The sequence below is a fragment of the Phocoena phocoena genome, chromosome X (assembly GCF_963924675.1).
Source record: "Phocoena phocoena chromosome X, mPhoPho1.1, whole genome shotgun sequence".
Taxonomy (NCBI): domain Eukaryota; kingdom Metazoa; phylum Chordata; class Mammalia; order Artiodactyla; family Phocoenidae; genus Phocoena; species Phocoena phocoena.
The window spans coordinates 65,025,279-65,042,839 of record NC_089240.1 but is presented as its reverse complement, the minus strand read 5'-3'; positions in this window follow the sequence as shown (position 1 = coordinate 65,042,839).

The following is a 17,561-nucleotide window of genomic DNA, read 5'->3' as shown; positions in this document are numbered from 1 at the left end:
TATTATTAAATTAGTGTGGTCCCTTTGTTAAAATTTATGAACCAATATTGATACATTGTTATTAACTGAAATCCATAGTTTACGTTAAGGTTCACACTTTGTATTATAGAGTTCCATGGGTTTTGACAAATGCATAATGTCATGTATCCAACATTACAGTATCATACAAAATAGTTTCACTGCCCTAAAAATCCCTTTTGTTTCACCTATTCATCCCTCCCTCCTCCCCCAATCCCTGGCAACCACTGATCTTTTTTACCATCTCCATAGTTTTGCCTTTTTGCAGAATGTTACATACTTGAAATCATACAGTATGTAGCCTTTCCAGATGGGCTTCTTTGACTTAGAAATATGCATTTAAGTTTCCCTTTCCCTTTTGTTGGCATTTGGCGTCACAAGCAGGCCAGAGGCAGACCTGAGTATAGCCTCAGGGCCTTCTCCCACTTGGGATTTCTGCTAGGCATTGTTTTTGGAAGACTTTTGAATAGTTTTTCATGAGTAACCCAGACAGGATGGGAAAATAAGCAGACAATAGTGCCAGCCACTGGATGTGTCTGCCTAAATTCTAAATAACAGCTGTGGTAGATTGTTTAAGTAATTGTTCCTAATGAGTCATGCCTCCCGGGATCTATGCACTTTTATGGTTCTTTCCCACACTGATGCTTGGCCAAATATCTTGCTTTGGCCATTGGAATATTAGCAAATGTGACACAAACAGAAGCTTGCAAAATCCTTGTGATGTGTGGTTGTCATCTCTTGCTCCAGGGAACTCTTCTGCCACCATCTGAAATATACCACACTTTGAGGATGAGAGATCTTGAGGACGAGTGACCATATTGAGAAGCCCATCTGACAGGCAGTACCCACTGTCACACATGAGGAAGGACATCTTAGACTATCTAGCTCCAGCTGAGCTATTTGATAGCTATAGTCACATGAGTGACCCAAGAGAATCCAGCAGAAACAACACCCTGCTAAGTCTAGCCCAAATTCCTGATTCCCAACATTTGTGAGCGTAATTAAATGGTTGGTTTTTGTTACTAAGTTTTGAGGTGGTTTGTTACATAGCAATAAATAATTGCTACAATAGCTATCTAAATTTGAGTTTCCTGTTATGGGTCATTGATTAAAACTGGTCTGCCTGTAAATGTGCTGCCAGGACCTGTCTGAGTACACAGAGAAGAGTAATTAAACACTGAGGGAACCAAAAATTTACATTCTTTTGAAACTAGGAAATGCTGTTCTTAAAGATGTCTCATTTTTTTGAACTCTGAAAATATCTTCCTGCTAATTTGTTTTGTAACTCTTTAGTCATTTGATTTAAATCTCTATAAATTCTCCCTCCCCACTTTAAAGAAACATCCTGTCAAATACCCTTCTAGACAGTTGGTGATAGTTCCAACTTCCCTTAGAATTAATATGGTTTTCCCAGAGATGGCAGCATCACGTGTACACTCACCTGCATGGTACTGACTTTGTGTCTATGACAACAAGGTTGTTTGTTTTTGACAACTTTTTTTTTTTTAAAAAAAGTACATCTTTTTGATACTGTCATTTAAAGTTCTAATTATAATTATTTGTCGCTATTGTCTTTCTGCTTCCAAGTGAGGGCAGTACTATAGCATAGCAGTTAAAAGAACACACCTTAGAGTCAGACTTCGTGGGTTTTTACTGCAGCTCCCCTACTAACTAGCTGTGTGACTTCAGGCTAGTTATTTAACTTCATTGTCCTTCAATTTCCTCACCTGTAAAATGAGATTTATAACATATCTCCTAAGGCTGAGATGATTAAAAATATATAATTCACATAAAGCACTTATAATAGTGCCTAGCATATATTTCCAATCAATATTAGCTGTTTGTTATTATGTAATATGGACAGGGTCTCAAAGCCTAAAGGCAGCTTCCTTCTGGACCAAGCTTCTCTTAGAGAGAACTTTTAAAAATTGAGTATTTATTAAGACACTACATGGGCAAAAACCTCTGCTAAGGGTTTAAAAGCAGAGCTTTTGTAGGGAGTATGACCACCTGACATTCCGTTTCTATGCCAAGGCCACTGTTTGATTAGTCAGTGGATGTGTCATTATAGATTATTTGCTATGGGCCTGCTGTGGACAATATGGAAAATCACTTCATGCTATCCTTTCCCTTTCCTGGTGTTTCCAGGAAAAAATTAAATAACTGACAAAAGTTTTCTTTTTAATTGTTTGATTTCATTCTTGGTTTCTTTTGTTTGGTTGTTCTCTTGCCTTTTGTTTTATTTGGTTCTATTTTTGTTTCTTTTATGTGTGTGCATGTTTCCTTGTTTCTGTTTGTTTGATTTTACTTTTTACCATTGGTCTGGGGTTTTGTTAGTTTTTTTTTTTTAATCCTCTTTATTGTCAGGACATGCGACTTGCAGGGTCTTGGTTCCTTGACAGGAAGTTGGGACTGAGGCTCTGGAGTGGGAGTACTGAAGCCAGGATGCTGGACCATGAGAGAATTCCTGACCCCAGGGAAGATTAACCAAGACCCAGCTCCATCCAACCACCAGCAGTTCCCAGTCCTGGACACCTCAACCAAACAACAAACAAGACAGGAACAAAAACCCACCCACCAGGAAACAGACTACCTAAAGTCATATTAAGCTAACAGACTCCCCAAAACACACCACCTGACACGACCCTGTTCATCAGAGGGAAAAGACTCAGCTCCACCCACCAGAGCGCAGGCACCAGTCTCTCCCATCAGGAAGCCTACACAAGCCACTGGACAAACCTCACCACCAGGGGCAGAGAACAGAAGCAAGAAGAACTATAACCCTGCAGCGTATGGAAAGGAGACTTCAAATACTGTAAACTAGACAAAATGATAAAACAGAGAATCATCTTGCAGGCAAAGGAGCAAGACAAAACCCCAAAAGACCAAATAAATGAAGAAGAAATAGGCAAACTACCTGAAAAAGAATTGGCAGTAATTATAGTAAAGATGATCCAAAATCTCAAAAACAGAATAGAGAAAAATACAAGAAATGTTTAACAAAACCTAGAGGAACTAGACAGCAAACAAACAGTAATGAACAATAAAATAACTGAAATTAAAAATACTCAGGAAGGAATCAAAAGCAGAATAACTGAGGTAGAAGAATGGATAAGTGAGCAGGAAGACAGAATGGTGGAAATAACTGCCACAGAGCAGAAAAAAGAAAAAAGAATGAAAAGAAATGAGCACAGTCTCAGAGACCTCTGGAATATTAATCACACCAACATTTCGATTATTGGTGTACCAGAAGAAGAAGAAGAAAAGAAAGGGTCTGAGAAAATATTTGAAGAGATTATAGTGAAAATTTCCTCAACTTGGGAAAGGAAATAGTCAAGTCCAGGAAGCACAGAGAGTCCCATACAGGATAAAGGCAAGGAGAAACATGCCACGAAACATATTAATCAAACTAACAAAATTTAATGCAAAGAAAAAATATTAAAAACAGCAGGGGAAAAGCAAAAATAACATACAAGGGAATCCCCAGGAGCTTTCCTGGTGGCACAGTGGTTAAGAATCCACCTGGCAATGCAGAAGGTATGGGTTCCATCCCTGGTCTGGGAAGATGCCACATACCTCGGAGCAACTAAGCCCATGCACCACAACTAAATGAGCCAGTATTCCACAACTACTGAAACCCAGGTGCCTAGAGCCTGTGCTCCACAACAAGAGAAACCACTGCAATGAGAAGCCCATGCACCACAATGAAGAGTAGTCACCATTCTAGAGAAAACCCATGCACAGGGATGAAGACCAAAAGCAGGAAAAAATAAATAAATAAAATAAAATAATTAAAAAAGGGAATCCCCAAAAGGTTTCCAGCTGATCTTTCAGCAGAAACTTGGCAGGCCAGAAGGGCATGGCAGGATATAGTTAAAGTGATGAAAGGGAAAAACCTACAACCAAGATTACTCTACACATTCAAGGATGTCATTCAGGTTCAACAGAGAAATCAAACGCTTTACAGACAAGCAAAAGTTAAGAGAATTCAGCACCACCAAACCATGTCTACAACAAATGCTAAAGGAACTTTTCTAGGCAGGAAACACAAGAAAAGGAAAAGACCTACAAAAAACCCCCACCCAAAACAATTGAGAAAATGGTAATAGGAACATACATATCGATAATTACCTTAAATGTTAGTGGATTAAATGCCCCAACCAAAAGGCACACACTGGCATAATGGATACAAAAGAAGACCTATATAGATGCTGTCTACAAGAGATCCACTTCAGACCTAGGGACAAATACAGACTGAAAGTGAGGGGATGGAAAAAAGATGTTCCATGCAAATGGAAATCAAAAGAAAGATGTAGTAGCAATTCTCATAACAGAAAAACTAGACTTTAAAATAGAGACTATTACAAGAGACAAGGAAGGACCCTACATAATGATCAAGGGATCAATACAAGAAGAAGGTATAACAATTATAAATATCTATGCACCCAACATAGGAATACCTTAATACATAAGGCAAAGGCTAACAGCCATAAAAGGGGAAATCAACAGTAACACTATAAGAGTAGGGGACGTTAACACCCCACTTTCACCAATAGACAGATCAACCAAGCAGAAAATAAATAAAAACAAGCTTTAAATGACACATTAGAGCAGATGGACTTAATTGATATTTCTAGGACATTCCATCCAAAACCAAAAGAGTACACTTTCTTCTCAAGTGCACATGGAACATTCTCCAAGATAGATCACACCTTGGGTCACAAATCAAGTCTTGGTAAATTTAAGAAAATTGAAATCATATCAAACATCTTTTCCAACCACAATGCTGTGAGGCTAGATATCAATTTCAGGAAAAAAAATGTAAAACTACAAACAAATGAAGGCTAAACAATACACTACTAAATAACCAAGAGGTCACAGAGGAAATCAAAGAGGAAATAAAAAAATACCTGGATGCAAAAGACAGGAAAACAAGATGACCCAAAAGCTCTGGGACACAGCAAAAGCAGTTCTAAGAGGAAAGTTTATAGCAATGCAATCGTACCTCAAGAAAAAAGAAAAATTTCAAAAAAACAACCTAACCTTACACTTAAAGCAACTAGAGAAAGAAAAACAGAAAACCCCAAATTTCAGAGAAGGAAAGAAATCGTAAAGATCAGGTCAGATATAAATAAAAAAGAAATGAAAGAAACAAGAGCAAAGATCAATAAAACTAAAAGCTGGTTCTTTGGGACAATAAATAAAATTGATAAACCATTAGACTCATCAGGAAAAAAAGGGAGGAGGCTCAAATCAACAGAATTAGAAATGAAAAAGGAGAAGTAACAACTGACACCGCAGAAATACAAAGGATCATGAGAGACTACTACAAGCAACTCTATGTCAATAAAATGGACAAACTGGAAGAAATGGAAAAATTCTTAGAAAAGTACAACCTTCCAATATTTTTTAAAAAATTTATATATATATATTTATTTATTTGGCTGCATGTGGTCTTTTTTTTTTTTTTTAACATCTTTATTGGGGTATAATTGCTTTACAATGGTGTGCTAGTTTCTGCTTTATAACAAAGCGAATCAGCTATACATATACATATGTTCCCACATGTCTTCCCTCTTGCGTCTCCCTCCCTCCCACTCTCCCCATCCCACCCCTCCAGGCTGTCACAAAGCCCCGAGCTAATATCCCTGTGCCTTGCGGCTGCTTCCCCCTAGCTATCTACCTTACTACGTTTGTTAGTGTGTATATGTCCATGACTCTCTCTCGCCCTGTCAAAACTCATCCTTCCCCCTCCCCATATCCTCAAGTCCGTTCTCCAGTAGGTCTGCGTCTCCATTCCTGTCTTACCCCTAGGTTCTTCATGACATTTTTTTCCCTTAAATTCCATATATATGTGTTAGCATACGGTATTTGTCTTTTTCTTTCTGACTTACTTCACTCTGTATGACAGACTCTAGGTCTATCCATCTCATTACAAATAGCTCAATTTCATCTCTTTTTAAGGCTGAGTAATATTCCATTGTGTATATGTGCCACATCTTCTTTATCCATTCATCCGATGATGGGCGCTTAGGTTGTTTCCATCTCTGGGCTATTGTAAATAGAGCTGCAATGAACATTTTGGTACATGACTCTTTTTGAATTTTGGTTTTCTCAGGGTATATGCCCAGTAGTGGGATTGCTGGGTCATATGGTAATTCTATTTGTAGTTTTTTAAGGAACCTCCATACTGTTCTCCATAGTGGCTGAACCAATTCACATTCCCACCAGCAGTGCAAGAGTGTCCCCTTTTCTCCACACCCTCTCCAGCATTTATTGTTTCTAGATTTTTTGATGATGGCCATTCTGACTGGTGTGAGATGATATCTCATTGTACTTTTTTTTTTTTTTCCCGATATGCGGGCCTCTCACTGCTGTGGCCTCTCCCGTTGCGGAGCACACGCGCCGGATGCTCAGGCTCAGCGGCCATGGCTCACAGGCCCAGCCGCTCCGCGGCATGTGGGATTTTCCCGGACCAGGGCACGAACCCGTGTCCCCTGCATTGGCAGGCGGACTCTCAACCACTGCGCCACCAGGGAAGCCCTCTCATTGTACTTTTGATTTGCATTTCTCTAATGATTAATGATGTTGAGCATACTTTCATGTGTTTGTTGGCATTCTGTATATCTTCTTTGGAGAAATGTCTGTTTAGGTCTTCTGCCCGTTTTTGGATCAACCTTCCAATATTGAACCAGGAAGAGATAGAAAATATTAACAGACCAATCACAAGCACTGAAATTGAATCTTCCAACAAACAAAAGCCCAGGGCCAGATGGCTTCTCAGGCGAATTCCCTCAAACATTTAGAGAAGAGCTAACACCTATCCTTCTCAAACTCTTCCAAAATATAGCACTCCCAAACTCATTCTACTAGGCCACCATCACCGTGAAACCAAAACCAGAGGAAGATGTCACAAAAAAAAAGAAAATCACAGGCCAATATCACTGATGAACATAGATGCAAAAATCCTCAACAAAATACTGGCAAAGAGAATCCAACAGCACATTAAAATGATCATACACCATGATCCAGTGGGGTTTACCCCAGTAATGCAAGGATTCCTCAATATACACAAATGAATCAATGTGATACACCATATTAAGAAACTGAAGGATAAAAACCACATGATAATTTCAATAGATGCAGGAAAACCTTTCTACAAATTTCAACAGCCATTTATGATAAAAACTCTCCAGATAGTAGGTATAGAGGGAATCACCTCAGCATAAAAAAGGCCATATATGACAAACCCACAGCCAACATCATTCTCAATGGTGAAAAACTGAAACCATTTCTTCTAAGACCAGGAACAAGACAAGATTGCCCACTCTGACCACTATTATTAAACATAGTTTTGGAAGTTTTAGCACCAGCAATCAGAGAAGAAAAAGAACTAAAAGGAATCCAAAAAGGAAAAGAAGTAAAACTGTTGCTGTTTGCAGATGACATGATACTATATAGAGAGAATCCTAAAGATGCTACCAGAAAACTACTAGAGCTAATCAATGAATTTGGTAGAGTAGCAGGATACAAAATTAATGCACAGAAATCTCTTGCATTCCTATACACTAATAATGAAAAATCTGAAAGAGAAATGAAGGAAACACTCCCATTTAACATTGCAACAAAAAGAAAAAAATATCTAAGAATAAAACTACCTAAGGAGACAAAAGACCTGTATGCAGAACTATAAGACATTGAAAAATAATTATTATTTATATCATTAAATATATTAATAATAATTATTATTATTTAATAATAAAGATATACAAATGGAGAGATATACCATGTTCTTGGATTGGAAAAATCAACATTGTGAAAATGACTATACTACCCAAGGCAATCTACAGATTCAATGCAATCCCTATCAAACTACCAATGGCACTTTTCACAGAACTAGAACAAAAAACTTCACAATATGTATGGAAAGACAAAAGACTCCAAATAGTCAAAGCAATCTTGAGAAAGGAAAATGGAGCTGGAGGAATCAGACTCCCTTACTTCGGACTATAATACAAAGCTACAATAATCAAGACAGTATGATACTGGAACAAGAACAGAAATACAGTTCAATGGAACAGGACAGAAAGCCCACAGATAAACCCACACACATATAGTCAACTTATCTTTGACACAGGTGGAAAGAATATACAATGGAGCAAAAACAGCCTGTTCAATAACTGGTGCTGGGAACACTGGACAGCTACATGTAAAAGAATGAATTAGAAGACTCCCTAACACCATACACAAAAATAAATTCAAAAAGGATTAAAGACGTAAATGTAAGGCCAGGAACTAAAAAATTCTCAGAGGAAAACATAGGCAGAACACCCAATGACATAAATCACAGCAAGACTTTTTTGACCCCCTTCCTACAGAAATGGAAATAAAAACAAAAATAAACAAATGGAAAATAATGAAACTTTCAAATCTTTTGCACAGAAAAGGAAACCATAAACAAGATGAAAAGACAACCCTCAGAATGGGGGAAAATATTTGCAAAGGAAGCAACTGACAAAGGATTAATCTCCAAAATATTCAAGCAGCTCATGCACCTCAATATCAAAATAACAAACAACCAAATATAAAATGAGCAGAAGACCTAAATAGTCATTTCTGCAAAGAAAACATGCAGATTGTCAACCAACACATGAAAGGGTGCTCAGCATCACTAACCATTAGAGAAATGCAAGTCAAAACTACAATGAGGTATCAGTTCACACCGATCTGATTGGACATCAAAAAATTTACAAGCAATAATTGCTGGAGAGGGGGTGGAGAAATGGGACCACTCTTGAACTGCTGGTGGGAATGTAAATTGATGCAAACATTATGGAGACCAGTATGGAGGTTCTTTAAAAAACTAAAAATAGGGGAGGAGAGGGGGAAGATGGCAGAAGAGTAAGGCACAGAGATGACCTTCTTCCCCACAGATACATCAGAAATACATCTACACGTGGAATAACTCCTACAGAACACCTACTGAATGCTGGCAGAAGACCTCAGACCTCCCAAAAGGCAAGAAACTCCCCATGTACCTGGGTAGGGAAAAAGAAAAAACAGAGACAAAAGAATAGGGACGGGACCTGCACCAGTGGGAGGGAGCTGTGAAGGAGGAAAGGTTTCCACACACTAGGAAGACCCTTTGCGGGCAGAGAATGCGGGTGGCAGAGGGGGGAAGCTTTGCAGCCGCGGAGGAGAGCACAGCAACAGGGGTGTGGAGGGCAAAGCGGAGAGATTCCCGCACGGAGGATCAGTGCCAACCAGCACTCACCAGACCGAGAGGCTTCTCTGCTCAACTGCCGGGCGGGCGGGGCTGGGAGCTGAGGCTCGGTCTTCGGTAGGAGCGCAGGGAGAGGACTGGGGTTGGTGGCGTGAACACAGCCTGCAGGGGGTTAGTGCACCATGGCTAGCCAGGAGGGAGTCTGGAGAAAAGTCTGGACCTGCCGAAGAGGCAAGAGACTTTTTCTTCCCTCTTTGTTTCCTGGTGTACGAGGAGAGGGGATTAAGAGCATGGCTTAAAGGAGCTCCAGAGACAGGAGCGAGCCGCGGCTGAGAGTGCGGACCCCAGAGACGGGCATGAGATGCTAAGGCTGCTGCTGCCACCACCAAGAAGCCTGTGTGCGAACTCAGGTCACTATCCACACCTCCCTTCCAGGGAGCCTGCATAGCCAGCCACTGCCAGGGTCCCGGGACCCAGGGACAATTTCCCCAGGAGAATGCATGGCATGCCTCAGGCTCTTGCAATGTCACAAAAGCCTCTGCCGCCACAGGCTCGCCCTGCACTCCGTACCCCTCCCGCCCTGTGGCCTGAGTGAGCCAGAGCCCCCGAATCAGCGACTCCTTTAACCCTGTCCTGTCTGAGTGAGGAACAGATGCGCTCAGGCGACCTAACACGCAGATGCAGGGCCAAATCCAAAGCTGAGCTCCGGGAGCTGTGCGAACAAAGAAGAGAAAGGGAAATCTCTCCCAGCAGCGTCAGGAGCAGTGGATTAAATCTCCACAATCAACTTGATGTATGCTGACTCTGTGGAATACCTGAAAAGACAATGAATCATCCCAAATTGAGGAGGTGCACTTTGAGAGTAAGATTTATTATTTTTTCCCTTTTTCTCTTTTTGTGAGTGTGTATGTGTATGCTTCTGTGTGAGATTTTGTCTATATAGCTTTGCTTTCAACATTTGTCCTAGGGTTCTATACGTCCATTTTTTTTTTACTTAAAAATTTTTTTTCATAATAATTATTTTAATAATTTTAATTTATTTTATCTTACTCTATTTTTTATTCTTTTATCCTCTTTCTTTCTTTCCTTCTACTTATTCTCCCTTTTATTCTGAGCCATGTGGATGAAAGGATCTTGGTGCTGCAGCCAGGAGTCAGTGCTTTGCCTCTGAGGTGGGAGAGCCAACTTCAGGACACTGGTCCACAAGAGACCTCCCAGCTCCATGTAATATCAAATGGTGAAAATCTCCCAGAGATATTCATCACAACACCAACACCCAGTTTCACTCAATGACCAGCAAGCTACAGTGCTGGACACCCTATGACAAACAACTAGCAAGACAGGAACACAAACCCACCCATTAGCAGAGAGGCTGCCTAAAGTCAAAATAAGTCCACAGACACCCCACAACCAGCCATGGACCTGCCTACCAGAAAAACAAGATCCAGCCTCATCCATGAGAACACAGGCACTAATCCCCTCCATCAGGAAGCCTACACAACTCACTGAACAAACTTCAGCCACTGGGGACAGACACCAAAAACAACGGGAACTACGAACCTTCAGCCTGCCAAAAGGAGACACCAAACACAGTAAGATAAGCAAAATGGGAAGACATAAAAACACACAGCATATGAAGAAGCAAGATAAAAACCCACCAGACCTAACAAATGAAGAGGAAATAGGCAGTTTACCTGAAAAAGAATTCCGAATACTGATAGTAAAGATGATCCAAAATCTTGGAAATAGAATAGAGAAAATGCAAGAAACATTTAACAAGGACCTAGAAAAACTAAGGATGAAACAAGCAATGATGAACACCACAATAAATGAAATTAAAAATACTCTAGAAGGGATCAATAGCAGAATAACTGAGGCAGAAGAACGGAAAAGTGACCTGGAAGATAAAATAGTGGAAATAACTACTGCAGAGCAGAATATAGAGAAAAGAATGAACAGAACTGAGGACAGTCTCAGAGACCTCTGGGACAACATAAATGCACCAACATTTGAATTATATGGGTCCAGAAGAAGAGGAGAAAAAGAAAGGGACTGAGAATATATTTGAAGAGCTTATAGTTGAAAACTTCCCTAATATGGGAAAGGAAATAGTTAATCAAGTCCAGGAAGCACAGAGTTCCATACAGGATAAATCCAAGGAACAACACGTCAAGACACATATTAGTCAAACTGTCAAAAATTAAATACAAAGAAAACATATTAAAAGCAGCAAGGGAAAAACAACAAATAACACACAAGGGAATCCCCATAAGGTTAACAGCTGAACTTTCAGCAGAAACTCTGCAAGCCAGAAGGGACTGGCAGGACATATTTAAAGTGATGAAGGAGAAAAACATGCAACCAAGATTACTCTACCCATCAAGGATCTCATTCAGATTTGATGGAGAAATTAAAACCTTTACAGACAAGCAAAAGCTGAGAGAGTTCAGCACCACCAAAGCAGCTTTACAAAAAATGCTAAAGGATCTTCTCTAGGCAAGAATCACAAGGGAAGGAAAAGACCTACAGTAACAAACTCAAAACAATTAAGAAAATGGGAATAGGAACATACATATCGATAATTACCTTAAATGTAAATGGATTAAATTCTCCCACCAAAAGACACGGACTGGTTGAATGGATACAAAAACAAGACCCATATATATGCTGTCTACAAGAGACCCACTTCAGAACTAGAGACACATACAGACTGAAAGTGAGGGGATGGAAAGAGATATTCCATGAAAATAGAAAGCAAAAGAAAGCCGGAGTAGCAATTCTCGTATCATACAAAATAGACTTTAAAATAAAGACTATTAGAAGAGACAAAGAAGGACACTACATAATGATCAAGGAATCGATCCAAGAAGAAGATACAACATTTGTAAATATTTACGCACCCAACATAGGAGCACCTCAATACATGAGCCAAATACTAACAGCCATAAAAGGGGAAATCGACAGTAACACGTGCATAGTAGGGGACTTTAAGACCCCACTTTCACCAATGGGCAAATCATCCAAAATGAAAATAAATAAGGAAACACGAGCTTTAAATAATACATTAAAGAAGATGGACTTAACTGTTATCTATAGGACTTTCCATCGAAAAACAGCAGAATACACATTTTTCTCAAGAGCTCATGGAACATTCTCCAGGATAGAGCATATCTTGGGTCACAAAACAAGCCTAGTTAAATTAAAAATAATTGAAATTTTATCAAGTACATTTTCCGACCACAATGCTATGAGACTAGATATCAATTACAGGAGAAGATCTATAAAAGATACAAACACATGGAGGCTAAACACTACACTACTTATTAACGAAGTGATCACTGAAGAAATCAAAAAGGAAATTTAAAAATACCTAGAAACAGATGACTATGAAGACACAACGACCCAAAACCTATGGGATGCAGCAAAAGCAGTTCTAAGAGGGAAGTTTATAGCAATGCAATCCTACCTTAAGAAACAGGTAACATCTCGAATAAACAACCTAACATTGCACCTAAAGCAATTAGAGATAGAAGAAAAAAACAACCCCAAAGTTAGCAGAAGGAAAGAAATCATAAAGATCAGGTGAGAAATAAATGAAAAAGAAATGAAAGAATTGATAACAAAGATCAATAAAATTAAAAGCTGGTTCTTTGAGAAGATAAACAAAATTGATAAACCATTAGCCAGCCTCATCAAGAAAAAAAGGTAGAAGACTCAAATCAATTGAATTAGAAATGAAAAAGAAGTAACAACTGACACTGAAGAAATACAAAAGATCATGAGAGATTATGACAAGCAACCCTATGCCAAAAAAATGGACAACCTGGAAGAAATGGACAAATTCTTAGAAAAGCACCAACTGCCAAGACTGAATCAGGAAGAAGGAGAAAATATGAACAGACCAATCACAAGCACTGAAATAGAAACTGTGATTAAAAATCTTCCAACAAACAAAAGTCCAGGACCAGATGGCTTCACAGGAGAATTCCATCAAATATTTAGAGAAGAGCTAACACTTATTCTTCTGAAACTCTTCCAAAATATAGCAGAGGGTGGAACACTCCCAAACTCATTCTACGAGGCCACTATCACACTGATACCAAAACCAGACAAATATGTCACAAAGAAAGAAAACTACAAGCCAATATCACTGATGAACATAGATGCAGAAGCCCTCAAGAAAATACAGTATGGAGGTTCCTTAAAAAACTATAAATGGAACTACCATGTGACCTAGCAATCCCTCTACTTGGTGTATACCCTGAGAAAACCATAATTCAAATAGAGTCATGTACCAAAATATTCATTGTAGCTGTATTTACTGTAGCCAGGAGAAGGAAACAATCTAAGTGTCCATCATCGGATGCATGGATAAAGAAGTTGTGGCACATACATACAATGGAATATTACTCAGCCATAAAAAGAAACAAAATTGAGTTATTTGTAGTGAGGTGGATGGACCTAGAGTGTGTCATATAGAGTGAAGTAAGTCAGAAAGAGAAAGACATATTCCGTGTGCTAGCACATATATATGGGATCTAAGAAAAAAAATGTCATGAAGAAACTAGGGGTAAGACAGGAATTAAGACAGAGACCTACTAGAGAATGGACTTGAGGAGATGGGGAGGGGGACGGGAAAGCTGTGACCAAGTGAGACAGTGGCATGGACATATATACACTACCAAACTTAAAATAGATAGCTAGTGGGAAGCAGCCGCATAGCATAGGGAGATGAGCTCAGTGCTTTGTGACCATCTAGAGGGTGGGATAGGGAGGGTGGGAGGGAGGGCGATGCAAGAAGGAAGGGATATGGGAACATACGTATATGTATAACTGATTCACTTTGTTATAAAGAAGAAACTAACATACCATTGTAAAGCAATTATACTCCAATAAAGATGTTAAAAAAAAGCTAAAAATAGAACTACCATGTGACCCAGCAATCCCACTACGTGGCATATACCCTGAGAAAATTATAGTTCCAAAAGGGACATGTACGACAATGTTCATTGCAGCACTATTTACAATAGCCAGGATATGAAAGCCACCTAAGTGTCCATCATCGGATGAATGGATAAAGAAGATGTGGCACATATATACAATGGAATATTACTCAGCCATAATAAGAAACTAAATTCAGTTATTTCTAGTGAGGTGGATGGACCTAGAGACTGTCATACAGAGTGAAGTAAGTCAGAAAGAAAAAAACAAATACTATATACTAACACACATATATGGAATCTAAAAACAAAAAAGGTTCTGATGAACCTATGGGTAGGAGAGGAATAAAGACACGGATGTAGAGAGTGGAGTTGAGGACACAGGGAAGGGGAAGGATAAGCTCGGATGAAGTGAGAGAGTAGCATTGACATATATATACTACCAAATGTAAAAAGATTGCTAGTGGGAAGCAGTTGCATAGCACAGGGAGATCAGCTCGGTGCTTTGTGACCTCCTAGAGTGGTGGGGTCGGGAGGGAGGGAGGGAAACACAAGAGGGAGGGGATATGGTGATATATGCATACATATAGCTGATTCACTTTGTTATAAAGCAGAAACTAACACAACATTGTAAAGCAATTATACTCCAATAAAGTTGTTAAAAAATAAAAGCAACCTAACCTTACACCTAAAGCAATTAGTGGAAGAATAACAAGAGCCCCGAAAGTTAGCAGAAGGAAAGAAACCATAAAGATCAGATCAGAAATAAATGAAATAGAAATGAAGGAAATAAGAGCAAAGATCAATAAAACTAAAAGCTGGCTGAGAAGGTAAACAAAATTTATATACCATTAGCCAGACTTGTCAGGAAAAATAGGGAGCATGCTCAAATCAACAGAATTAGAAATGGAAAAGGAGAAGTAACAACTGACACTGCAGAAATACAAAGGATCGTGAGAGACTACTACAAGCAATTCTATGCCAATAAAATGGACAACTTGAAAGAAATGGACAAATTCTTAGGAAAGTAAAATCTTCCATGACTGTACCAGGAGAGATAGAAAATATGAACAGACCAATCACAGCACTGAAATTGAAACTGTCATTAAAAACCTTCCAACAAACAAAAGTCCAGGACCAGATGGCTTTACAGGTGAATTCTCTTAAACATTTAGAGAAGAGCTAACACCTATCCTTCTCAAACTCTTCGAAGATATAGCACTCCCAAACTCATTCTATGAGGCCGCCATCACCATGATACCAAAACCAGACAAAGATGTCACAAAAGAAGAAAATTACAGACCAATATCACTGATGGACATAGATGTAAAAATCCTCAATGAAATACTGTCAAACAGAATCCAACAGCATATGAAAAGTATCATATAGCATGATCAAGTGGGGTTTTTCCCAGGAATGCAAGGATTCTTCAATATACAGAAATCAATCAATGTGATACACCAGATTAACAAATTAAAGGATAAAAATCATATTATAATCTCAATAGATGTAGAAAGAGCTTTTGACAAAATTCAGTACTATATGGTAAATGGTAAATACAGTGATATATGGTAAAAAGTCTCTAGAAATTGGACATAGATGGAATCTACCTCAACACAATAGAAGCCATATATGACAGGCCCACAGCCAACATCATTCTCAATGGTGAAAAACTGAAAACATTTCCTCTAAGATCAGGAATGAGAAAAGGGTCCCCACTCTCACCACTATTATTCAACATAGTTTTGGAAGTTTTAGCTACAGCAATCAGGGAAGGAAAAGAAATGAAAGGAATCCAAACTGGAAAAAAGGAAGTAAAGCTGTCACTGTTTGCAGATGACATGATACTATACATAGAAAACCCTGGACTTCTCTGATGGCACAGTGGTTAATAATCTGCCTGCCAATGCATGGGACATGGGTTAGAGTCCTGGTCTGGGACGATCCCATTTGCTGTGGATCAACTAAGCCCGTATGCCACAAGTACTGAGCCTGTGCCCTAGATTCCATGAGCCACAACTGCTAAGCGTGTGTGGAACAACTACTGAAGCCTGCACACCAAGAGACTGTGCTCCAAAACAAGAGAAGCCACTGCAATGAGAAGCCTGTGAACTGCAATGAAGAATACCTCTGCTCACCACATCAATGAATTTGGTAACGTAGCAGGTTACAAAACTAATGCACAGAAATCTGTTGTCTTCCTATACACTAACAATGAAAAATCAGAAAGAGAAATTAAGGAAACACTACCATTTACCACTGCAACACAAAGACTAAAATACCTAGGAATAAACCTACCTAAGGAGGCAAAAGACCTGTATGCAGAAAACTATAAAACACTGATGAAATAAATCAAAGACAATAGAAACAGATGGAGAGACATATCATGTTATTGGATTGGAATAATCAACATTGTGAAAATGACTATACTACCCAAAGCAAGCTACAGATTCAATGCAATCCCTATCAAATTGCCAATGGTATTTTTCACAGAAGTAGAACAAGAAATTTAAAAAATTGTATGGAAGCATAAAAGACCACAAATAGCAAAAGCAATCTTGAGAAAGAAAGACGGAGCTGGAGGAATGAGGCTTCCTGACTTCAGACTCTACTAGAAAGCTACAGTAATCAGGATAGGATGGTACTGGCACAAAAACAGAAATATAGATCAATGGAACAGGATAGAAAACCCAGAGATAAACTCACACCCATATTGTCACCTTATTGTTGACAAAGGAAGCAAGAATATGCAATGGAGAAATGACAGCCTCTTCAATAAGTGGTGCTGGGAAAACTGGACAGCTATATGTAAAAGAATGAAATTAGAACACTTCCTAACACCATACACAAAAATAAACTCAAAATGGATTAAAGACCTAAATGTAAGGCCAGACATTATAAAAATCTTAGAGGAAAGCATAGGCAGAACATTCTATGACATGAATCACAGCAAGATCCTTTTTGACCCACCTCCTAGAGTAGTGTAAATAAAAATAAACAAATGGGACCTAATGAAACTTAAAAGCTTTTGCACAGCAAAGAAAACCATAAACAAGATGAAAAGGCAACCCTCAGAATGGGAGAAAATATTTGCAAAAGAGACAACTGACAAAAGATTAATCTCCAAAATATACAAGCAGCTCTTGCAGCCTAATGTCAAAAAAAAAAAAAAAAACCAAAACCAAAAATGGGCAGAAGGCCCATATAGACATTTCTCCAAAGAACATATACAGATTGTCACAAACACATGAAAGATGCTCAACATCACTAATCATTAGAGAAATGAAAATCAAAACCACAATGAGGTATCACCTCACACCAGTCAGAATGACCATCATCAAAAAATCTACAATTCATTATACCACCACATCTGTGTCTCT